The sequence below is a fragment of the Somniosus microcephalus genome, chromosome 6, assembly GCF_052327205.1.
Source record: "Somniosus microcephalus isolate GS21.2 chromosome 6, FLI_Smic_1.0, whole genome shotgun sequence".
NCBI classification, from domain to species: Eukaryota; Metazoa; Chordata; class Chondrichthyes; order Squaliformes; family Somniosidae; genus Somniosus; species Somniosus microcephalus.
Window position 1 is genome coordinate 114,690,099 of NC_140992.1, and position 25,350 is coordinate 114,715,448.

Below are 25,350 nucleotides of genomic sequence, written 5' to 3' on the forward strand. Positions count from 1 at the left end.
AGGCAGAGTTTGCAACCATGGAACAGTTAGGGATTATTCGCCGGTCGAATAGTCCCCGGTCTACACCCCTCCATATCGTCCCGAAGCCTGATGGCGGCCATGCGGCGACTATCGACGACTAAACGACGCCACCACTCCTGATAGGTACCCGATCCCCCATATCCAGGATTTCTCTGCCCATTTGGCAGGGAAAACCGTGTTCTCAAAACTCGACCTCGTCCGGGGCTACCACCAGGTCTCAGTTCATGCACAGGACGTCCAGAAGACCGCAGTCATCACCCCATTCGGCCTCTTCGAGTTTTTACGGATGCCATTTGGGTTAAAGAACGCCGCCCAGGCTTTCCAACGCCTGATGGACTCCGTGCTGCGGGACCTCAAGTTCCTCTTCGTCTACCTGGACGATATTCTAATTGCCGGTCCTACTAAGGAAGAACATACCTGTCACCTACGCACCCTTTTTCGACGCCTCAGCCAACACGGCCTGGTTATCAACCCGGCCAAGTGTCAGTTTGGCCTGCACCAAATTGACTTCCTGGGGCATCGCATCACCTCCGAGGGAGCGGTTCCTTTACCTTCGAAGGTAGAGGCGGTGACATCCTTTCCACGCCCTCAGACCATAAAGGCCCTGCAGGAATTCCTAGGCATGGTAAACTTTTACCACCATTTCGTGCCTAAGGCGGCACTACTCATGCAGCCCCTGTACGAGGCCCTCAAGGGCAAGACTGGCAAGAACCTGGTAGACTGGACGGATGACATGGCCCGAGCATTCGCCGACACCAAAAGCGCCTTAGCCAACGTGACTATGCTGGCGCACCTGCTGCCAGGAGCCACCATCGCCCTCACCACCGAGGCGTCAGACTACGCAGTCGGTGCCGTGCAACAGCAGTGGGTGAACGGGACGTGGCAGCCGTTGGCATTCTTCAGCCGTCAACTACGGCAGAACGAGAGAGCATACAGCACGTTCGACCGGGAGTTGCTCGCCCTTTTTCTGGCCATCCGCCATTTTCGGTTCCTTCTGGAAGGACGTCCTTTCACCGCTTTTGTGGACCATAAGTCGCTGACCTTTGCAATGTCCAAGACCGCCGAACCATGGTCAGCCCGACAGCAGCGTCAACTGACCTACATATCCGAATTCACCACGGATATACGGCACGTAGCCGGTAAGGACAACCTGGTGGCAGACTGCCTCTCCCGCGCGATCGTCAATACAGTTCATTTGGGCATCGACTACGCCCTCATGACAGCGGACCAAGCCTCAGACCCGGAAGTCCAAGCTTACCAAACGGCCATCACTGGCCTCCAGTTGGCCGCCGTCAAGTTCCATTCGGCAGGTACCACGCTGTTGTGTGACGTCTCCGTACAGGATCCTCGCCCTGTCGTGCCGGTCATCTGGCGCTGCAAAGTGTTCGACGCCATACATGGGTTGTCACACCCTGGAATGAAGGCCTCTCAGAAACTGATGTCAGCGAAATTTGTATGGCATGGCATGCATAAAGATGTCCTCGACTGGGCCAACACTTGTGTGGTCTGCCAAAAGGCCAAGGTACAGCGCCACATCAAAGCTCCGTTGGCCGCCTTCACAGTTCTGGAGCGACATTTTGACCACGTCAACGTGGACCTGTTAGGACCACTCCCACCCTCTCATGATTTTTCACACATCCTGACCATGGTTGACCGCACCACCAGATGGCCGGAGGCGGTCCCCCTGTCATCCACTACTTCAGCGGACGTGGCCAGGGCGTTCATTTTCTCCTGGATCGCCCGTTTCGGAGTACCCGCCGATATTTCGTCAGACAGGGGACCGCAGTTTTCCTCCGAACTCTGGAATGCAGTGGCCCAGGGACTCGGTGTCAAATTACACCGCACCACAGCCTACCACCCACAGGCGAATGGCCTCTGCCAGTGCTTCCACCGGTCAATGAAGGCCGCCCTGAGAGCCAGCCTCCAGGACGCTGGATGGGCAGACAAGCTACCGTGGGTCCTGTTGGGCCTTCGCACGGCCCCCAAAGAAGACCTTCACTCACAGGATGTATAACAGGAGGCCGATCCAGCAGTGCCTGTTTTACACTCCTGCCGAAGCCTGTTTTGCTCTCTTGGCCAGCCTTCCACCTTCCACCCTCCGGGGGAGTGGGACTAGCTGAAGTGCACTTGCAGAGAGCCGGCACAGGCTTGATGGGCCAAATGGCCTCCTTTTATGCTGTGACCATTCTATGATTCTATTCAAAGCTCTGCTGCCCGTACCCTAACTCACACCATGTCCCGTTCACCCATTAACCCTGTGCTTGCTGACATACATTGGCACCCGCACCAGCAATGCCTCCATTTTAAAATGTTTTCAAATCCCTCCATGGCCTCGCCCCTCCCTAACTCTGTAACCTCCTCCAGCCCTACAACCTTTCAAGATCTCTGCGCTCCTCTAATTTGTTTGCGCATCCCCGATTTTAATCACTCCAGCATTGGTGGTAGTGCCTTCAGCTGCCTAGGCTCCAAGCTCTGGGATTCCCTCCCTAAATCTCTCCGCCTCTCTCTCCTTTAAGATGCTCCTTAAAACATACCTTTTTGACCAAGCTTTTGGTCAGTTGTCGGAATATCTCCTTATGTGGCTCAGTATCAAATTTTGTTTGATTACGCTTCTGTGAAGCTCCTTGGGACCTTTTACTATGTTAAAGGTGCTATATAAATGCAAGTTGTTGTTGAAAGTTTTTTTTACAGGGCTCTCACTGATAGGTCTATTGAATTAGAGGCTTCTCACTGATAGGTCTATTGTATTAGAAGCCTCTCACTGATAGGTCTATTCTTTCACAGCTGGTGCAGTCGGGAGAGCAGGAGGCCAGTAACTGGTGAGTTTAAAAGCTCACCTTTCGCGGGCTTTTTCTTTCACAGCTGGTGCAGTCGGGAGAGCAGGAGGCCAGTCACTGGTGAGTTTAAAAGCTCACCTTTCGGGGGCTTTTTCTTTCACAGCTGGGGCAGTCGGGAGAGCAGGAGGCCAGTAACTGGTGAGTTTAAAAGCTCACCTTTCGCGGGCTTTTTCTTTCACAGCTGGTGCAGTCGGGAGAGCAGGAGGCCAGTAACTGGTGAGTTTAAAAGCTCACCTTTCGCGGGCTTTTTCTTTCACAGCTGGTGCAGTCGGGAGAGCAGGAGGCCAGTAACTGGTGAGTTTAAAAGCTCACCTTTCGGGGGCTTTTTCTTTCACAGCTGGGGCAGTCGGGAGAGCAGGAGGCCAGTAACTGGTGAGTTTAAAAGCTCACCTTTCGGGGGCTTTTTCTTTCACAGCTGGTGCAGTCGGGAGAGCAGGAGGCCAGTAACTGGTGAGTTTAAAAGCTCACCTTTCGGGGGCTTTTTCTTTCACAGCTGGTGCAGTCGGGAGAGCAGGAGGCCAGTAACTGGTGAGTTTAAAAGCTCACCTTTCGGGGGCTTTTTCTTTCACAGCTGGTGCAGTCGGGAGAGCAGGAGGCCAGTAACTCTTATATAGGTGGAGCTGTTGCTAAACCCGAAACACTACAGTGTAGTGTCTCCCACCCTTCCACCTCCTCTAACCTTTTAGGGGTTAGGGGAAGTTGAAAAGGTAGGTTCAATTTATTTTATCTCAGGAGCCTAACCTAGGTGGAAAAGGTTCCAGGACAGGAGGCGGCAGTGAAAATACAACACCAGAAAACAGGTAGGTGACTGGTTGGTGAGTACTTTCACAAACTTATTCTAAGTAGAATTCAATAATTAAGCTAAATCGTAGTAAATAAAAGGGTATTGTAAGGGTTAAGTCATGGAAGGGCAGCTCGGACCCGTGTCATGCTCCTCCTGTGCCATGTGGGAAATCAGGGACACTGTCCCTGACAACTATGTGTGCAGGAAGTGTGTCCGCATGGCGGCGCTGGAGCTGCGAATGGACTCACTCTGGAGCATACGCGGTGCTGAGGATGTTGTGGATAGCACATTCAGTGAGTTGGTCACACCGCAGGTAAATGCTAGCTCAGACAGTAAATGGGTGACCAAAAGGCAGGGTAAAGGCAGGAAGGTAGTGCAGGAGTCACCTGCGGTCATCTCCCTCCAAAACAGGTTTACCGTTTTGGGTACTGTTGGGGGAGATGACTTATCAGGGGAAGGCACCAGCAGCCAGGTTCAGGGCACCATGACTGGCTCTGCTGCACAGAAGGGCGGGAAAAAGAGGGATAGGGCTATAGTGATAGGGGATTCAATTGTAAGGGGGATAGATAGGAGTTTCTGTGGCCGAGACCGAGACTCCAAGATGGTATGTTGCCTCCCTGGTGCAAGGGTCAAGGATGTCTCGGAGCGGGTGCAGAGCATTCTGAAGGGGGAGGGGGATCAGCCAGTTGTCGTGGTACATGTAGGTACCAACGATGTAGGTAAAAAGAGGGAGGAGGTCCTACAAGCTGAATTTAGGGAGTTAGGAGCTAAATTGAAAAGTAGGACCTCAAAGGTAGTAATCTCTGGATTGCTACCAGTGCCACGAGCTAATAAGTTTAGAGAGAGTAAGATAGATAAGCTAAATACGTGGCTTGAGCAGTGGTGCAAGGGAGAGGGATTTAAATTCTTGAGGCATTGGAACCAGTTCTTGGGGAGGAGTGACCTGTACCAAGGGGACGGTCTACACCTGAACTGTGAGGGAGCCGATGTCCTCGGGGTAATATTTTCTAGGGCGGTTCGGGAGGATTTAAACTAATTTGGCAGGGGGATGGGAACCTAGGTAGTGGAAAAGAGGGAAGTCATATGAAGTCAGAAATAGATGGTAGAAAGGTGAGAAGCAATAAGCAAAGGAGAGAAACACAAAGGGCCAAACTAATTCATAATGAGAGTGTGAAAAAAGCAAGCCTGAAGGCTTTGTATCTTAATGCTAGAAGCATTAGGAACAAGGTGGATGAATTAGTTGTGGAAATAGAGGTAAACAAGTATGATTTGATTGGGATTACAGAAACGTGGCTGCAGGGTGGGCAAGGCTGGGAACTTAACATCCAGGGATATACAATATTTAGGAAGGATCGGCAAAAAGGTAGGGGAGGTGGGGTAGCATTGCTGGTAAAGGAGGGGATTAATGCAATGGAAAGGAAGGATATTAACTCGGATGAAACGGAATCTGTATGGGTAGAAATGAGAAATAGCAAGGGGAGGAAAACGTTAGTGGGTGTGATATATAGGCCTCCAAATAGTAATATGGAGGTGAGGGAAGGCATAAAAAGGGAAATTAGAGAAGCGTGCGATAAGAGCACAGCTGTCATCATGGGTGACTTTAATTTACATATTGATTGGACTACCCAAATTAGTAAAAATTCTGAGGAGGAGGAATTCCTGGAATGTTTTCGGGACGGTTATCTGGACCAATATGTCGAGGAGCCGACTCGAGATCAGGCCATTTTAGACTGGGTATTGTGCAATGAGAAGGGACTTATCAGCAATCTTCTTGTACGAGGCCCCTTGGGTCAGAGCGATCATAATATGATCGAGCTCTCAGTCGAGATGGAGAGTGAGGAAATTGAATCAGAGACTAAGGTCCAGAACTTAAATAAAGGGAATTACGAGGGTATGAGACGGGAATTGGGTAAGATTGATTGGGTGGTGTTTCTGGGGGGATTGACAGTGGATAGACAATGGCAAGCATTCAAAGATAGAATGGAAGAATTCCAGAACATGTTTATACCGGTTTGGCATAAAAATAAACCTAAAAAGGTGACTCAACCGTGGATAACGAGGGAAATTAGGGACAGCATAAAATCAAAAAAAAGGGCATATCAACTGGCAAAAAAAAGCACCAGACCGGAAGATTGGGGGCAGTACAGGATACAGCAAAAGAGGACAAAGGGATTAATCAGGAAGGGGAAAATAGAATACGAAAGTAAACTTGCAGCAAACATAAAGACAGACTGCAAAAGCTTTTATCGGTATATCAGGAGGAAAAGACTGGTAAAATCCCAAGTCGGTCCCTTGCAGTCCGATTCGGGAGAATATATAATGGAGAATAAGGAAATGGCAGACCAATTAAACTCATACTTTGGTTCTGTATTCACAAAGGAGGACACAAATAACCTCCCAGGAATATCGGCAAACATAGGGACTAATGAGAGGGAGGAGCTGACAGAAATTAGTATCTCTAGGGATATGGTGTTGGGTAAGTTGAGGGGACTGAAGGCCGACAAATCCCCGGGGCCTGATAAACTACATCCTAGGGTACTTAAGGAGGTGGCCCTGGAGATAGCAGATGCTCTAAGGATCATCTTCCGGAACTCCATTGACTCGGGAACAGTACCCGTGGATTGGAGGGTAGCTAATGTTACCCCAATATTTAAAAAGGGGGGTAGAGAGAAAGCAGGGAATTATAGACCAGTAAGCCTTACATCGGTTGTGGGCAAAATGCTAGAGTCCATTATTAAGGATAAAATAGCGGAGCACTTGACAAATGGGGAAAGGATCGGACAGAGTCAACATGGATTTACAAAGGGTAAATCGTGTTTGACTAATCTGCTGGAATTTTTTCAGGAAGTAACTGGTAAAATAGATGGGGGAGAGCCAGTGGATGTGGTGTACCTTGACTTCCAGAAAGCCTTCGATAAGGTTCCACACAAAAGATTATCATGCAAAATTAAGGCTCATGGGATTGGGGGCAAAGTATTAACGTGGATAGAGAACTGGCTGGCGGATAGAAAACAGAGAGTTGGAATAAACGGCTCGTTTTCGGAGTGGCAGGCAGTGACCAGCGGGGTGCCGCAAGGATCTGTCCTGGGACCCCAGCTGTTCACAATATATATAAATGATCTGGATCAGGGAATTGGATGCAATATTTCCAAATTCGCTGACGACACTAAACTAGGAGGAGGGGTGGGCTCTGATGAGGATGTCAGGAGGCTACAGTGCGATTTGGACAGGTTGGGGGAATGGGCGGATACGTGGCAGATGCACTATAATGTGGATAAATGCGAGGTTATCCACTTTGGGGGTAAAAACAGGAGGGTAGATTATTATCTAAATGGCAATAGATTGGGAGATGGGGAAGTGCAGAGGGACCTGGGTGTTCTTGTGCACCAGTCACTGAAGGAGAGCATGCAGGTGCAACAGGCGATTAAGAAGGCAAATGGTATGTTGGCCTTCATATCAAGGGGGTTCGAGTATAGGAATAGGGATACCTTACTACAGCTGTACAAGGTGCTGGTGAGACCGCATCTGGAGTATTGTGTACAGTTTTGGTCGCCCCATCTGCGGAAGGATGTTCTTGCCATGGAAAGAGTGCAACGGCGATTCACCAGGCTGATACCTGGAATGGCGGGAATGACCTACGAAGAGAGATTAAATAGTTTGGGCTTGTACTCACTGGAGTTTAGAAGATTGAGAGGGGATCTCATCGAAACATATAAAATTATGGCAGGCCTGGACAGGCTGAATTCAGAGAGAATGTTTCCAATGGCCGGGGAGCACAGAACCAGGGGCCACAGTCTAAAAATAGCGGGCAAATCATTTAAAACAGAGATGAGGAAGAATTTCTTCACTCAAAGAGTGGTGAGCCTGTGGAATTCCCTGCCACAGAGGGCTGTGAAGGCTAATTCAATAAATATTTTCAAGAGAGAATTGGATATATTTCTGAAGGCTAAGGGGATTAAGGGTTACGGAGAAAAGGCGGGGACGGGGTACTGAACTGGTAAGATCAGCTATGATCTCAGACGAAGATCAGCCATGATCTCATTGAATGGCGGAGCAGGCTCGAAGGGCCGAATGGCCTACTCCTGTTCCTATCTCTATGTTTCTATGTTTCTATTAGAGGCCTCTCAGGGCAATTGTATTAGAAGTGCCCCAGTGGCAGGGCTAGTCTACTAGAGACCTGTATAGACAGAGGATAGGGCTATTGTTATTACTGTACCTCTGCACACAGGAATGCATGGACCTTTATTCCAGGCCTCTCTGAAAATTGATGAGTATAGTGAACCTGAGCAGGGAGACCGAAGAAAGGGAAACAGGGATAAAAGCAAAACATAGGAAGGAGAAAAACAAAAGTGGCAGTCAGAGAAATCAACAGTTTAAATCAAACGTGGCCACAGTAAATAATAATTCTAATAGGTCTAAGTGCGTTAAAAAAACAAGCCTGAAGGCTTTGTGTCTTAATGCGAGGAGCATTTGTAATAAGGTGGACGAATTGGCTGCGCAAATAGAAGTAAACGAATATGATTTGGTTGGGATTACGGAAACGTGGCTCAAGGATGGCCAAGACTGGGAACTCAACATCCAGGGGTATTCGATATTCAGGAAAGATAGGCAAAAAGGAAAGGGAGGTGGGGTAGCATTACTGGTTAAAGAAGGGATTAATACAATTGTAATGAAGGATATTAGCTCTGATGATGTGGAATCTGTATGGGTAGAATTGAGAAATACTAAGGGGAAAAAAACATTAGTGGGAGTGGTATATAGACCTCCCAACAATAAGGCGGAGGTTGGGGATGGCATTAAAAGGGAAATTAAAGAAGCGTGCAATAAGGGCACAGCAGTCATCATGGGTGACTTTAATCTACATATAGATTGGGCCAACCAAATTAGTAACAATACTGTGGAGGAGGAATTCCTGGAGTGTTTACGGGATGGTTTCCTGGACCAATATGTCGAGGAACCAACCAGAGATCAGGCCATCTTAGACTGGGTATTATGTAACGACAAAGGATTAATTAGCAATCTTGGGTCTGAGCGATCATAATATGATCGAATTCTTCATTAAGATGGAGAATGAAGTAGTTGACTCAGAGACTAGGGTCCTCAATTTAAATAAAGGAAACTACGATGGTCTGAGGAGCGAGTTGGGTAGGATTGATTGGGGAATGGTGTAGTGTATGTACCCGTCTACCTTTAAGAGAACTATTGTATGTAACCGTTCACCTTTAAGAGAACTATTTTAGGTGTGGCACTACTTTGTTTGGCTTCTGTATACTGTAATACCGACGGTGACCACACCAGTATATAAGTGTTGTGTCAGGATTTATTGGGCAGATTCGCCCTGACCTTCGAATAGTAAAGTCCTGTTTTAAGTTACTCTTGGAGTCTGTGTATTAATTAACTAAACAACCCACAGACTTTACAGTGGCGACGAGTCCGATCGTACCCTGCGGCAACAATACTTCCGAAGCAGTTAACGAGCGTCGAGAAGAGGCAACCGCCTCGTCGTTCTGCTGGGTGAAAACTCGAGGCTGCAGAACTAGAAAGGAGGAAGAATTTAGAGACAAAGACTTCCATCAGCAACAGGCACTGACTGTCCCTTCTGCCACGGTGAGGAGTGAGCCGATCAGCACGAGAAGCAAGGCAGCCACGGTGACTGTGAGTAAGGGAAAGTAAAAAGAATAACCGGAGGATAAGGGCGGTGCACTCGACCACGGTCGAGGGGGAAAGGAGCCGGACAGAAGTCGGGTCCAGAGGCGCTGAGACTGGGGCAGCGTGGAGCAAGGAAGCCGCGGTACAGACAGGCTGGGGGACGCAACGGCGTCGTGAGACAGCTAAACCGCGACCAGCGAAAAAGGCCGGGCAGCGACCGAAACCACGAAGCGCTGCGACCGGGAACGTAGGCGCGGGAAGAGATAAACTCAGCCGCAGCCGGGGAGGGAAGCACCGGACTGCGAGAGGGCTGGGAGGCGCGATTGGGAGCCGAGCGAGCGGGAGAGGCAGAGCCGACCAAGGGAGACTGAGCGAGAGCCAGTCCAGCGGCTGAAACTGTTCTCCGTCAACGGGGTGTACCCAGCGCCGGTAGAGCCGAGCGAGCGGGAGAGAGACAGAGCCCGAGCAAGGGGAACTGAGCGAGAGCCAGCCCAGCGGCTGAAACTGTTCGCCGTCAACGGGGTGTACCCAGCGCCGGTTGCCCTGCCGAGAAAAGGGAAAGCACTGAAGCCGACGCGCAGGCTGTGAACCTGAAAGCCAGCGGCCATCGCCCGTGGGGAAAGTGTACCCCTCCCGCCAAGGAAGAAACGCGGGAAGCCGCCATTAGGCGGGGAAGAAGACAGAAGCGGGAAACCGCCATTGAAGTGGGCGGGGAGAGAAGATAAGTGCGGGAAACCGCCATTTTCGCGGGAACCGCCATCTTGGAAAAAAAAAAAAAAATTTTAAAGAAATAATTCATGGTGTTTATCAGGAAGAGAGGAAGATGCCTAAGCGTGGTAACATCAACGATTTTAATTCCGAGGTAGAAGACTGGGCCACGTATGTGGAACGCATTGAGATCTATTGTGAGGCCAATAAAATAGAAGAAGATGACAAAGCTATAACCTTGCTAAACTCGATGGGCGCGAAGACATACGGGCTCTTGAAGCATCTACTATCACCGGCTAAACCGGCGGATCAGACTTTCGATGATATTGTGGCTGTTCTGAAGGATCACTTGAACCCCACACCGTTGATGTTGGCGGAACGATTCAAATTCTATGCGAGAACGCAACGGAAAGACGAAAGCAATGCAGAATACTTGGTCGAACTGTGTAGACTAGCGAAATACTGCCAGTTTGGAGGGAATCTGACAGAGGTATTGCGAGACAAGTTCGTGTGCGGATTGGCAAAGGAAGGAACGCAAAAGCGACTACTCGAAGAGAACGACCTTACACTTGACAGGGCTGTCCTTATTGCAGCATCGCACAAAGCCGCAGCGAAGGGAACTGCGGAAATGCAGCTAAAGACAGCGGCACTCAGTGTGGATCAAATTACCTCGACAACAACAAAATGCTATCGTTGTGGGAAGACAACACACGACCAGAACCAATGCTGGTTTAAGAACCAGGAATGTAGGAAATGTGGCAAACTGGGTCACATAGCTAAGGTATGCCGGTCAGGGAAGAAGACCAACAACCAAAGGACCAACAACCAAAGGAAGCCATCACAGGAAAAGTACAACAAGGTACACAAGGTGGCTGAGAAGAGTTCAGACGAACAGAATTCGGACTCAGACCCAAACGGCCAGGAGCTGGGTAGTCTGAGAATTCACAATGTGAGTAAGGAAGCTGACCTACAAACTATCTGGGTCATGCTAAAAATAGCTGGAGTCCAAGTGAAAATGGAGTTGGACACTGGATCAGCTCTATCAGTCATAAATCGAAGGGATTACCACCAGCTATTCTCACATATACCCTTAAGAGATACCAAGTTCGTATTGCAGACATACACAGGGCATAAAGTATACCCCATGGGAAAGATAAGAGTCAAGGTGAGAGATAGGGGTAAAGAACACCCAAGAATGAACTTATATGTACTACCTGAGGGAGGACCACCACTTCTAGGACGGGAGTGGATCAAGAAAATAGACATGGAATGGCACTATCTAAAAGCCATAACGAGTGAGGACTCGGTGCAGACAATCAGCTCAGATTCTGAATCGGATGACGATAAGACCAACCCAAATGTGAAAGACAAGGCTAAAATGGACTTGCCGACTAAGGTTGGAAAAACGAAGGCATGCAGAAAGGCTTATGCTCCAGAGAAGAACAAAGTTTCAGAACAGATCTCCACCGAACAACGACAACATAGTTTGACAGAGAATTCTGAGTCTGTTCAGTTTAAGGACATATCCATGACGGAAGAACACCGAGCTCGGACTCAACTTTATTTCAAATTACGACAACAATTAGAACAATTGAGTTACCGTCTCGTACAAGAGATGAAAACAATGAAAAAGTTCTATGACACCGAATGGGAGAATCTGGAAAGACAACAGAAGCAGCTAGCTCAAGCAGAGAGTGACCATAGAGCCATCGTGACCAATCACCGATCACATCTCCCTTATGATGTTCAGCAGTTAGAATATTTGCAGAAAGAAGCAAATGAAGCGGAATCTTCAGGAAGCCAGGATTTTATTCCAGTTCTTCTCTACGACTCCTTACAAGCAGAGTTTGAGAAGTTGAAGGAACAGTATGAACAGGCCCAGGCTACAATCCTGGAGGGGGTTAACTCGGCAACCTCCGAAAAGCTAGTTTCAGTGGAAGCATATGAGCAACTAAAGGTTGAACATGAGCAAGAAGTCCAAAGGCTGCAGGAAATTCTTGATGAGCTCAAGGCCAAGACAGACTCATCGGTAGAAGTTCCATCCATAGATGAGAAATTAGAGGTGAAAGACATGGCAGAACATGAAAGTCAAGATGTCCAAGAACTCATAAAAATATTGAAGGAAACCCAAGACAAATATGAGGCGGCAATGACCGAGGTTCAACAACTTGAAGAACAGATTCAACTGGGAATTCTTTCAGTGAAAGAAAAGGCAACTGTAAGAAACACAGAGACTGTAAGAATGGCCCCTGAACATGAGCTAGAGAGCATCAAGGCGCAACTTCTCCGAGCGCTTAAAGCCAAAGTACAAGAGAAAAAAAAGGTGAAAGCATTGGAGGAAAAGGTGGATGAAATGGAGAAGACTCTGATCCACAGGGTCCCCGTGGAAGAGTTAACGGTCAGCCAACTCCTTCATATGCTGAGAGACAAGACTCTGCAATGGGAACCATTTGAACACGAGCTTCAATCTTCAAAGGGAAGGGGTTCGGAGCTCTCAAAAGTTTGGGGAATAGTTGAGGTTGCAACACAGATTTTACGGGGCTGCCGAAAGTAAGCTGAATCACGTCAATGTGAACTACAGAATGTTGAAACAGCTGCTCCAGTAGAAAGATTGAATAGCCCGATCAATCAATCCCCGATGGAAGGGGAAGTATTGGAATCACAAATGAGGTCATTAGTGAAGGATTGGCAGGAAATCCAGGAAGAGCGGGATGAATATGAACGCATGAAGAAGTCTCTTCAGGAAAGATGTCTAGGGAGGGAACAACAGTCGGCTAACGTCCAGTTGGGTAAGGAAGAAGTAGCAGGCCCTCTCGCTAGACTAGCTCAGGACGACACCGAATATTACCATGACCTGTTGAGTGACACGGAATATTACGATGACTTGGTCTGCCCAGCTTGTGATGAAAACTCCCAAAGTGCAGAAATCAGGATGAAGCACTTAAAGTCTAAGGAACATAGGGAGATGGTGGCGCTACAGCTGGCAACGGATAAGGGAGCCCCGAGAGTCTCCAAGAAGCAGAAAAGAAAAAGACGAAGCAGAAGACGATAACCATCTAAATCATTATCACTTCTATCAGATCATGCACGTGGGCCCTACGAAGGGGGCCAAATCAGTTGGAAAGTAGGAAAAATTACCAAGGCAGTCCAGCTGTTTGTAAAAGTCAGCACTGCTGGTTCAGCAGGACGGAAGTTCAAGCTGTTAAGCCAAGGAAAAGACTATTGGATGAGTCACGCTAGAAATGTGAACCGGCTACACCACAGAGATGTTGTTCGGACTGAGTCAAGACCAGAGACTGAATCTGTGAACTGTTCCCGCAGAGACTGAATCTGTGAACTGTTTCCCGCAGAGACTATATCTGTGAATTGTTTTACATGAAGTTGATTATATGTTATGTTTAATGGGGAATAAGTATGTTGTAAGCTAAAAAGGGAGGATTGTAGTGTATGTACCCGTCTACCTTTAAGAGAACTATTGTATGTAACCGTTCACCTTTAAGAGAACTATTTTAGGTGTGGCACTACTTTGTTTGGCTTCTGTATACTGTAATACCGACGGTGACCACACCAGTATATAAGTGTTGTGTCAGGATTTATTGGGCAGATTCGCCCTGACCTTCGAATAGTAAAGTCCTGTTTTAAGTTACTCTTGGAGTCTGTGTATTAATTAACTAAACAACCCACAGACTTTACAAATGGCACTCAAAGGGTTGACGGTGGATAGGCAATGGCAAACATTCAAAGACCGAATGGATGAGCTACAGAATTTGTTCATCCCAGTTTGGCATAAAAATAAAACAAAAAAGGTGACTCAACCGTGGCTAACAAGGGAAATTAGGGATAGCATAAGATCCAAGGAGACAACATATAAATTGGCCAGAAAAAGCAATAATCCTGAGGATTGGGAGCAGTTTAGGATTCAACAAAGGAGGACAAAGGGATTAATTAAGAAAGGGAAAATAGAATATGAGAGTAAGCTAGCGAGGAACATAAAAACTGACTGTAAAAGCTTTTATAGATATGTGAAGAGAAAAAGATTGGTGAAGTCAAGCGTAGGTCCCTTACAGTCAGAATCAGGGGAATTTATAATGGGAAACAAAGAAATGGCAGACCAACTAAATTCATACTTTGGTTCTGTCTTCACAAAGGAGGACACAAATAACCTCCCAGAGATGCCGGGGAACATAGGGCCTGATGAAAGGGTGGAACTGAAAGAAATCAGTATTTGTAGGGAAATGGTGTTAGGAAAATTGATGGGACTAAAGGCCGATAAATCCCCAGGGCCTGATAATCTACATCCCAGGGTACTTAAGGAAGTGGCCCTGGAAATAGTCTGGTCATCTTCCAGAACTCGATAGACTCTGGAACAGTACCCATGGATTGGAGGGTAGCTAATGTTACCCCATTATTCAAAAAAGGTGGTCGAGAAAAAGCGGGGAATTATAGACCGGTAAGCCTGACATCGGTAGTGGGGAAAATGCTAGAATCTATTATAAAAGATGTAATAGCAGAGCACTTGGTAAGCAGTGACAGGATTGGACAAAGTCAACATGGATTTACAAAAGGTAAATCATGCTTGACTAATCTACTGGAATTTTTTGAGGATGTAACTGGTAAAATAGATAAGGGAGAACCAGTGGATGTGGTGTATTTGGACTTTCAGAAGGCTTTCGATAAGGTCCCACATAAGAGATTAGCGTGCAAAATTAAGGCACATGGGATTGGGGGCAAGGTATTGACTTGGATAGAGAACTGGTTGGCGGACAGAAAGCAAAGAGTTGGAATAAACGGGTCGTTTTCTGAGTGGCAGGCAGTGACTAGTGGGATACCGCAAGGATCGGTCGTAGGACCCCAGCTGTTCACAATATATATTAATGATCTGGACGAGGGAATTGGATGTAATATCTCCAAATTTGCAGACGACACAAAGCTGGGTGGGAGGGTAAGCTGTGAGGAGGATGTCGTGAAACTCCAGTATGATTTGGACAGATTGGGTGATTGGGCAGAAACATGGCAAATGCACTATAATGTGGATAAATGTGAGGTTATCCACTTTGGTGGCAAAAACAGGAAGGCAGATTATTATTTGAATGGCAATAGATTGGGAGAAGGGGAAGTGCAAAGAGACCTGGGTGTTCTTGTGCACCAGTCGCTGAAGGTAAGCATGCAGGTGCAGCAGGCGGTTAAGAAGGCAAATGGTATGTTGGCCTTCGTAGCAAGAGGGTTCGAGTACAGGAACAAGGATGTCTTGCTACAGTTGTACAGGGCCTTGGTGAGACCGCACCTTGAGTACTGTGTGCAGTTTTGGTCGCCTTACCTGAGGAAGGATGTTCTTGCCATGGAAGGAGTGCAGCGAAGATTCACCAGGCTGATACCTGGGATGGCAGGAATGACGTATGAGGAGTGATTGTGTCAATTGGGCTTATACTCACTGGAGTTTAGAAGATTGAGAGGGGATCTCATCGAAACTTATAAAATTCTGTCAGGCCTGGACAGACTAGATGCAGGAAGGATGTTTATGATGGCCGGGGAGTCCAGAACCAGGGGTCATAGTCTAAGGATAAGGGGTAAGCCATTTAGGACTGAAATGAGGAGGAATTTCTTCACCCAGAGAGTGGTGAACCTGTGGAATTCTCTGCCACAGAGGGCGGTGGAGGCCAGTTCATTAAATATATTCAAAAAAGAGTTGGATATATTTCTTAAGGCTAAAGGGATCAAGGAATATGGGGAGAAGGCAGGGACAGGGTACTGAATTTGGATGATCAGCCATGATCTCATTGAATGGCAGAGCAGGCTCGAAGGGCCGAATGGCCTACTCCTGCTCCTATCTTCTATGTTTCTATGTTTCTAAAAGCGATCTCATCATGCAACACCAAAAAGGATAAACAGGTTTCAAGGCAGCACAATGATGCTAACAATTATTAGCCAACCCACTCTGCCCACAGGCCTGAGTCACTCAGCTGTGTTTACTGAAGGTATGACAGTAGACAGGGAGGAAATTCAGTCTCAACTGGATTCGTGGTTTCTCTCCATCAAGAAAGCAGGTATCCACATGACATTATTTAGAAAGAAAAAATTGTGTTTTGTGTGACAAGAATCCTGGGTAAATGAGTTGGGCTATATATTACCTGTCAATTAGAATAGGAAGAATTATAGAGGAATCAGTAATTAGCACAGGGAGACTGAGAAAGGGACTGGGAATTAGTATAGGAAGACGTAGAAAGGGATTGGGAATTAGCACAGGGAAACTGAGAAAGGGACCAGGAATTAGTACAGGGAGACCGAGAAAGGGATCGGGAATTAGCACAGGGAGACTGACAGAGATTCTAAGTAAAGAAACTTGTAGTCATCAATAGATCAGGAATTCAAACTATTTGCAATGCATGATCTGCCTATTTAAAGTTCAAATGGATAATCTACACTTTTTAAACCACGGCAGCAGAATGTGACTAAGGTCAGAACATGTGGAGTCAGGGTACAAGGAGAAGAATGGATAGCAAGCTGGCTACAAAACAGAAAACAGAGTAGGGGTTAAGGGTAGCTCCTCAGACTGGCAAAAGATGGGAAGTGATGTTCCACAGGGATCGGTGCTGGGACCACTATTGTTCTCAATTTACATAAACGATTTGAACTCGGGAATCGGAAGTACAATTTCAAAATTTGCGGACGATATCAGATTGAGGGGTATAGTTAATACTGAGGAAAAATGCAAAATACAAGAACACATTAATAAACTTGCAGAATTGGCGTGCAATTGACAAATGAATTTCAATATCGATAAGTGTGAGGTGGTGCATTTTGGTAGGAAGAATAAGGAGGCCACATAGTGCTTGGATAAGAGACTAAATGGGGAAGAGGAGTAAAGGGACCTAGGGGTACATATACTCAAATCGCTAAAAGTAGCGAAGCAGGTTAAAAAGGCCATAAAAAAGGCAAACTAAGCATTGAGGTTCATTTCTAGAGGGATAGAATTGAAAAGCAGGGAAGTTATGTTAAACTTGTATCGAACCTTGGTTAGATCAGACTTGGAGTACTGTGCACAGTTCTGGTCTCCATATTACAAAAGGGACACAGAGGCACTGGTGACGGTGCAAAAAAGATTCACAAAGACGATACCAGAACTGAGAGGATATACTTATCGGGAAAGGCTGAACAGGCTAGGGCTCGTTTCTCTAGAGGTCACCTGAGGGATGACCTGATAGAGGTCTTTAAGATCATGGAAAGCTTTGATAGGGTAGACGTAGAAAATATGTTTCCACTTGTGCGCAAGTCCAAAACTAGAGGTCATAAATATGATAGTCACTAATAAATCCAATAGGTAATTCATGAGAAACTTCTTTACCCAAAGAGTGGTAAGAATGTGGAATGTGCTACCACATGGAGTAGTTGAGACAAATAGCATAGGTGCATTTACTGGGGAGCGAGATAAGCACATGAGGGAGAAAGGAATAGAAGGAGATAAGCACATGAGGGAGAAAGGAACAGAAGGATATGTTGATAGGGTGAGATGAAGATGGGTTGGAGGCAGCTCATGAGGAGTATAAACGCCGGCATGGACCAGTTAGGCCATAGGTGCTGTTTCTGTGCTGTAGAGTCTATATAATATAATAATTAACAAATGGCGTATGAATGCTCCCAAAACATGTTTTTCTAATTAATGACTCCTCCCTTCAGCACAGGCCACCTGGCACCTGAAGAGCAGCTCTTAAAGTGACCATGTGCAGGGATAGAATAGATAATACAAGAGCTTGGACATGTTTTTATGCGAACAGCAGTAATGTGTGAACATCAGCACACAGAGATGAACACACACAGACACACACATAAGCTTCCTGGCACCACTTGTGGTCTGAAAAGAATGGCTAGGAAACAGTGAGTCAACATCACATGTCATAATACAGAATTGGAGCTATTTCATTCAGAAGGAATCTGGTTTCTGCTTTTTGGCCTACCAGTGAATGACTGCCTGGAATACTCTCCACTTCCTTGGATGGGTTAAGCTGCAACTAAACTCAAGAAATTTGACAACATCCAGGACAAAGAAGTCCGCTTGATCAGCAGCCCACCTGCCATCTTGTACAGCCACTCCCTCCACCACCGGTGCACCGTGGCTACAGTATCCACAGGATGCACTGCGGCACCTCACCAAGGCTTCTTCGACAGCACCTCCCAAACCTGCAACCTCCACCACCTATAAGGACAAGGGCAGCAGGTGCATGGGAACACCATCACCGGCAAGTTCCCCTCCAAGTTGCACACCATCCTGACTTGGAAATATATCGCCGTTCCTTCATCGTCGCTGGGTCAAAATCCTGGAACTCCCTCCCTAACAGCAATGTGGGAGTACCTTCACCACACGGACTGCAGCGGTTCAAGAAGACGGCTCACCACCACCTTCTCAAAGACAATTAGGGATGGACAATAAATGCTAGCCTTGCTAGTGATGCTTGCATCCCGAGAGTGAATTTAAAAACATACCTGAAGTGGGGCTTGAAACTAAATCCTTCTGACTCAGAGTTGAGAGTAATATCACTGAGCCAAGATGTCGCCTAATAGTCCCAAACAAAACCATGATAGTGGGTATGGTAGCATGCATAGTGGTTATGTTATTGGACTAGTAATCTAGAGGTCTGGACTAATGACCTGGAGACATGACTTCAAATCCCACGATGGCATCTGGGGAGAACAGTGGGAAAAGGAAGAACATGATCCAGGTCTAAAGGTGGGGAATTGAGAGCGAAAAGCTGATCCAGATCTAAAGGTGGGGGGATGAGATCAAAAAGATGATCCAGGTCTAAAGGTGGGGCAATGAGAGCGAAAAGGTGATCCAGATGGGAAGACGGATCACATTCTCCCCCCATTAGACATGATCATGTTCTCCCAACTGGATGAATTTGTGAATCCCTTCTCCCACACAGAGCAGGTGAACGCCTCTCCCCAGTGTGAACTCGCTGATGTGTCAGAAGGTTGGATACCCGCATACCACACACACACATCCCTTCATTCAGAATTAAAGAATTTTTATCACTTCCCGAAGGAAATAAACCCATAAAACTCTAAAGAAGTAACTTACCCACTAATTAGAATATATTGGGCCAGAAATTCGTGACCAAATGCGTGAGTACGGTCTGGGTACTCACGCATCTGGCCGTTGGAAATGCCGGCGTTCAGCATGCACAGCGCATGCGGGGAACGCCGGCATTTCCAGTCCTCGGAACAAAGGGGTTCATAGGCACAGCGCGTGCGACTGCACAGGCAGCGCTTGCGCAGTGAACTTCGTCGATTTCATTCATGGATTCAGTGAGGGTAAGTCCTTACAAGTTACACTTGAAAAAAGCATGTGTAAAGTTGTTCCAAGGCTGCGGAGGAAAATATATTTTATCGTGGAGCTTCTGAAAGGCAATATTTTTGTTTGGGAAAGGGAGGGAAGTTATTTTAAGAAATTTTAAGTAAGTTTTAAAGTTTAATTTTTTTTTTTAAACGGGTTTTCAGAACGGTAGGTAGAAGGAGCAATTGTGGCTGTGTGAATTGAATGTGAAAATGAGTGTTCTAAAATGAGTAATGTAACATTTCCAGCACTTTTAAGAAAGAAACTTTTCATCAGTAATAAGTAATTATGTATGTATGTCCGCATATATTCCTTTACGTATATGTATGTATGTTTTATATTCCTTTACTTATGTGTATGAATGTATGTTTTTAATTATGATTTTCCAATAAGTTACTTTCTCTGAAAGTCATAATTAAATAATACATTCATACACATAAGTAAAGGAATATATACATAACACGCAAAGGAATATATACAGACATACATACTTTCAGAAGCTCCACGATAAGAAATATCTTCCCCCGCAGCCTCTGGAGCAACTGTACCCATGCTTTTTTCATGTGTAAGTTGTAAGGACTTGACCTCACTGAAAGCATGAATGAAAGCGGCGAATTTTACTGCGCACGCGTTCTGCCTCTGAACCCCTTCGTTCAGAGGACAGGAAATGCCGGTTTTCCCCGCATGCGCTGTGCATGCTGAAAACCGGCATTTCCTCCGGCCAGACACGTAAGTACCCCGACCGTACTCGCGCATTTGGAAGGGAATTACTGGGCCAACATTTTACATGTCAATAAAATGAAAAATTTAACAATTGCACGATTTGCCCCCTCGCATCTGCGACTGAGGGTCCAAGGAGGTGCATTGCGCAAGAGGTCATCGTCGTACGTATCCTCACACTGTTCACTTTCGGGAACTGTATGAAGTGGTGGAAGGATTTATGGCCGTGATTAACGCTCATTCCGTGACCGTAACCATCTTTGAACCAGCCATTAGGGTGGTTAGTCCTATGGCGTGAGGGTTTTACGGGCTCCCACAACCCATCTGAGGGGGGGGGGCCACCCACACCCACGGACGCAAGTATCCCGCTGGATGTCCACCCAGAATTTATAGTTGGAGCTCCGACTCCACTTGCCAGGACTGTCTGGAGTGGGGTTCGAAACCCTACTCCTTCTGGCCCAGCGGCGGGGATGCTTACTGCTACGCAAAAGGCCCACTCCGCACAAAAGGTGACACCCATACGTTTCCTGCGCCTTTTCCCTCCCCGTGACTGGAGCCCTATGCTGCCACTTGAAAGACCAAGCTATCATCTGCCCTTTTTGCGGCGCCTTTGACTTCTCATTACCAATGATGAGCAGGCGCTGCGCCTCCACCTCCTTGAGGAGATTGCTGAGGTCATCATCAGTTCAATTGTGAGTTCTTTTAATGTCGTGAATTGTGCTCATTCCAGCCATTTCACGTTGCTAATCGGATTGGGCCTTTGGCATAGCGGTAGGATCCCCGCCGCTGGGCCAGATCAGGGTAGGGTTTCGAACCCCGCTCCAGACAGTCCCGGCAAGTGGAGTCGGAGCTCTGGCTCTAAATTCTGGGTTGACATCCAGTGGGATATTTGCGTCCGTGGGTGTGGGTGGCCCCCCCTCCTTGTATAGCTTGTGGGAGCCCGTAAAACCCTCCCGCCATAGGACTAACCGCCCTAATGGCTGGTTCAAAGATGGTTACGGTCACGGAATGAGCGTTAATCATGGCCATAAATCCTTCCACCACTTCATACAGTTCCCCAAAGGGAACAGTGTGAAGACACGTATGACGACGACATCGCTAAATAAATAAATGGAATTAAAAAAATTCTTTTAGGGCTTTTAAAAGTCTTTAAATTGCTTTAATTCTGTTTAAAACTACTTCAGATTCTTCAAAATAATGTAAACGTTTTTAAAAGTTTATAAAAGTTACCAAAAGCTTCAAAAAACTTCCAAAAACCTATTTAAACTGCTGCTTTGCATGTAAAAATGCTTAGCAGCTTGGCAGAAACATTGGGGGCGTGTCCTGTTAAACTGAGACCTCAAGGGGCGTGTCTCAGTTGCACAGCGCGCTACAGGCTTCGCGCTGGCTGCACTCCTGGGCGGCGTGATGTCAGACGCTGCCCGGGAGTCAACATTTTAAAACAGCAATTCCAGGCGTCCCTGAAGCTCAACGGCCGGCGCGTCGGGTAAGTGCAGATCGGGGGCTTACACGTGCGGCAAGCCCCCGACTCGAATTTCTGGGCCATAGTCTTTTATTTTACCAGCCAGGGACAACTATAATTACAATTACAGGATACTATTAACAGAGGATCTTCACAAAGCTAACTATACTTCCATATTCTGTGATCTGGCAAGACAGTATCAAATTACACATTGCAAGGTTGTCTGCAGTAGGCAGGAGCAAATTACACATTCCAGGCAAACTGTTGGGTGTGTCTTGCCCTCCTAGGGGACCAATCAGAAATTTGGTGTTGCAAAAAGACGCAGCCTAAAAAGCTAGTATCAGTAATGGTGACCATGAAACTACCGGATTGTTGTAAAAACCCATCTGGTTCACTAATATCCTTTAGGGCAATGTTTCTCAAACTGGGGTCTGTAGAGATGTTCCGGAGGGTCCGTGAAATAATCTGAAGATTAAGAGTAAGATTCAGAGATGTCCACAGTAAACACCTTCAAAGGATAACCATCTGGGAAGCAGATCTGAGTATCCATCTCCTTCAAATCAAAGGGCCAGTCTGGATCTATACATTCCACCGCAATCCGGTAGTAAGTCTTTTCGGTATATCAAGGAAATCAGCTTACCGGCTTTTATCTAGCTAGGCCAATGAATGACCACAGGAAGTGGTCCAGAGTAAGCCAATGAGTGGCGGCTGGAGGTGGGCTTGTTGCGAGGCGGGAGCAGAATGCAGCAGCCACATAGTAGAGGACACTAAGAATATCCCAACACTGGACAAACAGGGGGCTATAGGGGGGGAGGAGCTAAACACGATCAAAATCACTAAGGAAGTGGTACTCGGTAAAATAATGGGACTCAAGGCGGATAAATCACCTGGACCTGATGGCTTACATCCTAGGGTCTTGAGGGAAGTGGCGGTAGGGATTGTGGATGCATTGGTAATAATTTTCCAAAACTCCCTGGACTCGGCAATGGTCCCGGCAGACTGGAAAACTGCTAATGTAACACCCTTATTTAAAAAGGGCAGTAGACAGAAGGCTGGAAACTATAGACCGGTTAGCTTAACATCTGTAGTAGGTAAAATTTTGGAGTCCATTATTAAGGAGACAGTAACAGGACATTTGGATAATCATAATTTAATAGGACAAAGTCAGCATGGTTTTATGAAGGGGAAGTCATGTTTGACAAATTTGCTGGAGTTCATTGAGGAAGTAACATATAGGGTGGATAAAGGGGAACCAGTGGACGTAGTGTATTTAGACCTCTAAAAGGCATTTGACAAGGTGCCACACAAAAGATTATTGCTTAAGATAAAAAATCACGGGATTGGGGGTAATATTCTGGTATGGATAGAGGATTGGCTATCTAACAGAAGGCAGAGAGTTGGGATAAATGGTTCATTCTCAGACTGGCAATCAGTAACTAGTGGTGTTCCGCAGGGGTCAGTGCTGGGTCCCCAACTCTTTACAATCTATATTAATGATTTGGAGGAGGGGACCGAGTGTAACATATCAAAGTTTGCAGATGATACTAAGATGGGAGGGAAAGTAGTGAGTGAGGAGGACATAAAAAACCTGCAAGGGGACATCGACAGGCTAAGTAAGTGGGCAGAGATTTGGCAGATGGAATACAATACTGGAAAGTGTGAGGTTATGCACTTTGGCAGGAAAAATCGTAGAGCAAGTTATTATCTTAATGGCAAGAAACTGGAAAATACTGAAGTACAAAGGGATCTGGGGGTCCTGGTGCACGAAACTCAAAAGGTTAGTATGCAGGTGCAGCAAGTGATTAAGAAGGCCAATGGAATGTTGGCTTTCATTGCTAGGGGATAGAATATAAAAATAGGGAGGTATTGCTTCAGTTGTACAAGGCATTGGTGAGACCGCACCTGGAATACTGCGTACAGTTTTGTTGTCCATACTTAAGAAAGGACATACTTGCTCTCGAGTCAGTACAAAGAAGGTTCATTCGGTTAATCCCGGGGATGAGGGGATGGACATATGAGGAGAGGTTGAGTAGATTGGGACTCTACTCATTGGAGTTCAGAAGAATGAGAGGCGATCTTATTGAAACATATAAGATTGTGAAGGGGTTGGGTCGGGTGGATGCGGGGAGGATGTTCCCGATGATGGGTGAAACTAGAACTAGGGGGCATAGTCTTAGAATAAGGGACTGCTCTTTCAAAACTGAGATGAGGAGGAACTACTTCACTCAGAGGGTGGTAGGTCCATGGAATATGCTGCCCCAAAAAGCTGTAGAAGCTACATCATTACATAAATTTAAAACAGAAATAGACAGTTTCCTAGAAGTAAAGGGAATTAAGGGTTACGGGGAGCGGGCAGGAAATTGGACATGAGTCTAGGTTCGGAATGGTCATGGCCCTGTGGGTAGTGGAGTGGGCCCAGGGGCCGTGTAGCCTGGTTCTGCTCCTACTTCTTGTGTTCTAATTCTGTGTTAGATTTCAGGAGATGGTTTTATTCCTGTTCCTGGCTGGGCGGAGATTGCCTTTACAGAAGGTAAGTACTGTAGAAAATATAGGGACAGAGTGATCTCCTGGACGAGTTTCGATCGCCTAGATGGGTCGGAGAGGAACTTCCCAGATTTTTCCTCCCAAATTGGCCATTGGGTTTTTTATCTGGTTTTTTGCCTCTCCCGGGAGATCACATGGGTTCGGGTGGATGGAGAGGGGTAGAAGATTTGAGGTTAGGATCAGATCAGCCATGATCTTATTGAATGGCGGAGCAGGCTCGAGGGGCCGATTGGCCTACTCCTGCTCCTATTTCTTATGTTCTTATGTTCTTATGTACACGCATGTTATATCAAAAGAAAGCTTATCATTAGGGGAGTCTAATAGGCGTATTTACTTTTTGGTCAGACAAAAATTGTTCGGACAGTATACAAAAAAGGTTCAAAAAACGGCAAAATTCCGCTCATTAGCGTTGAGTGACGTGATGGTTGACCAATCGTACAGGGGATAGCATTGAGTGACGTGATGGTTGACCAATCGTACAGGGGATAGCGTTGAGTGATGTAATGGTTGACCAATCGGTGCATCAAGGGGGGGTTCATTGTGTGTGTGGGCGGGCCATCCTACAGGGGATAGCGTTGAGTGACGTGATGGTTGACTAATCCTACAGTTGAGTGACCTGATGGTTGACCAATCGGTGCGTCACGGGGGGCGTTTCATTGCGTGTGTGGGCGGGCCTTATCCTCCTGAGCTGAGGTGAGTGGCCGCCATCTTGATTCCTAACTATTGATTTATTGTTCCCACTTTCTGTGTGTTTATTTTGAAATATAGATTTCCAACAAAAAAAAAGTTGCTTTTAAAAGAAAAAAAAATCCTTTTGCAAAGGGGACTCGGGCTTTCCCCCCCTCGGCGGTGGATGAGCTGCCTGCAGGCCTCAGGCCTCGAAGCCTCGGCCTCTCCTCGCCAGCCATGCCCGAACTAGGCACCGCCCGTCCCGATTCCAAACCAGCAGCCCGCGGTCGCCGCCATCTTGGTAAAGGCTGGTGCAGCGGGACTGAGCTGAGCGTTGCCACCGCCGCCATCTTGGTAAAGGCTGGCGGGGCGGGAGACAGCGAGTGCGTGAACGTCGGCGGCGGCCCGGAGCGGGACCCGAGAGTCGGGCCGGGCCTCACGCTAGGCCACGCACCGGCCGGCCCTGATCCGCACACGGGGGCTTCGGCTCACCGCGTCCGGGCTCGGAGGAAAGGGAGAGAGGGGGAGGGAGGGAGGGAGGGAGGGAGGGAGAGAGAGGGAGGGAGAGAGAGAGAGAGAGAGAGAGGGGGAGGGAGGGAGAGAGAGGAAATCAGGGAGAGACAGGGGG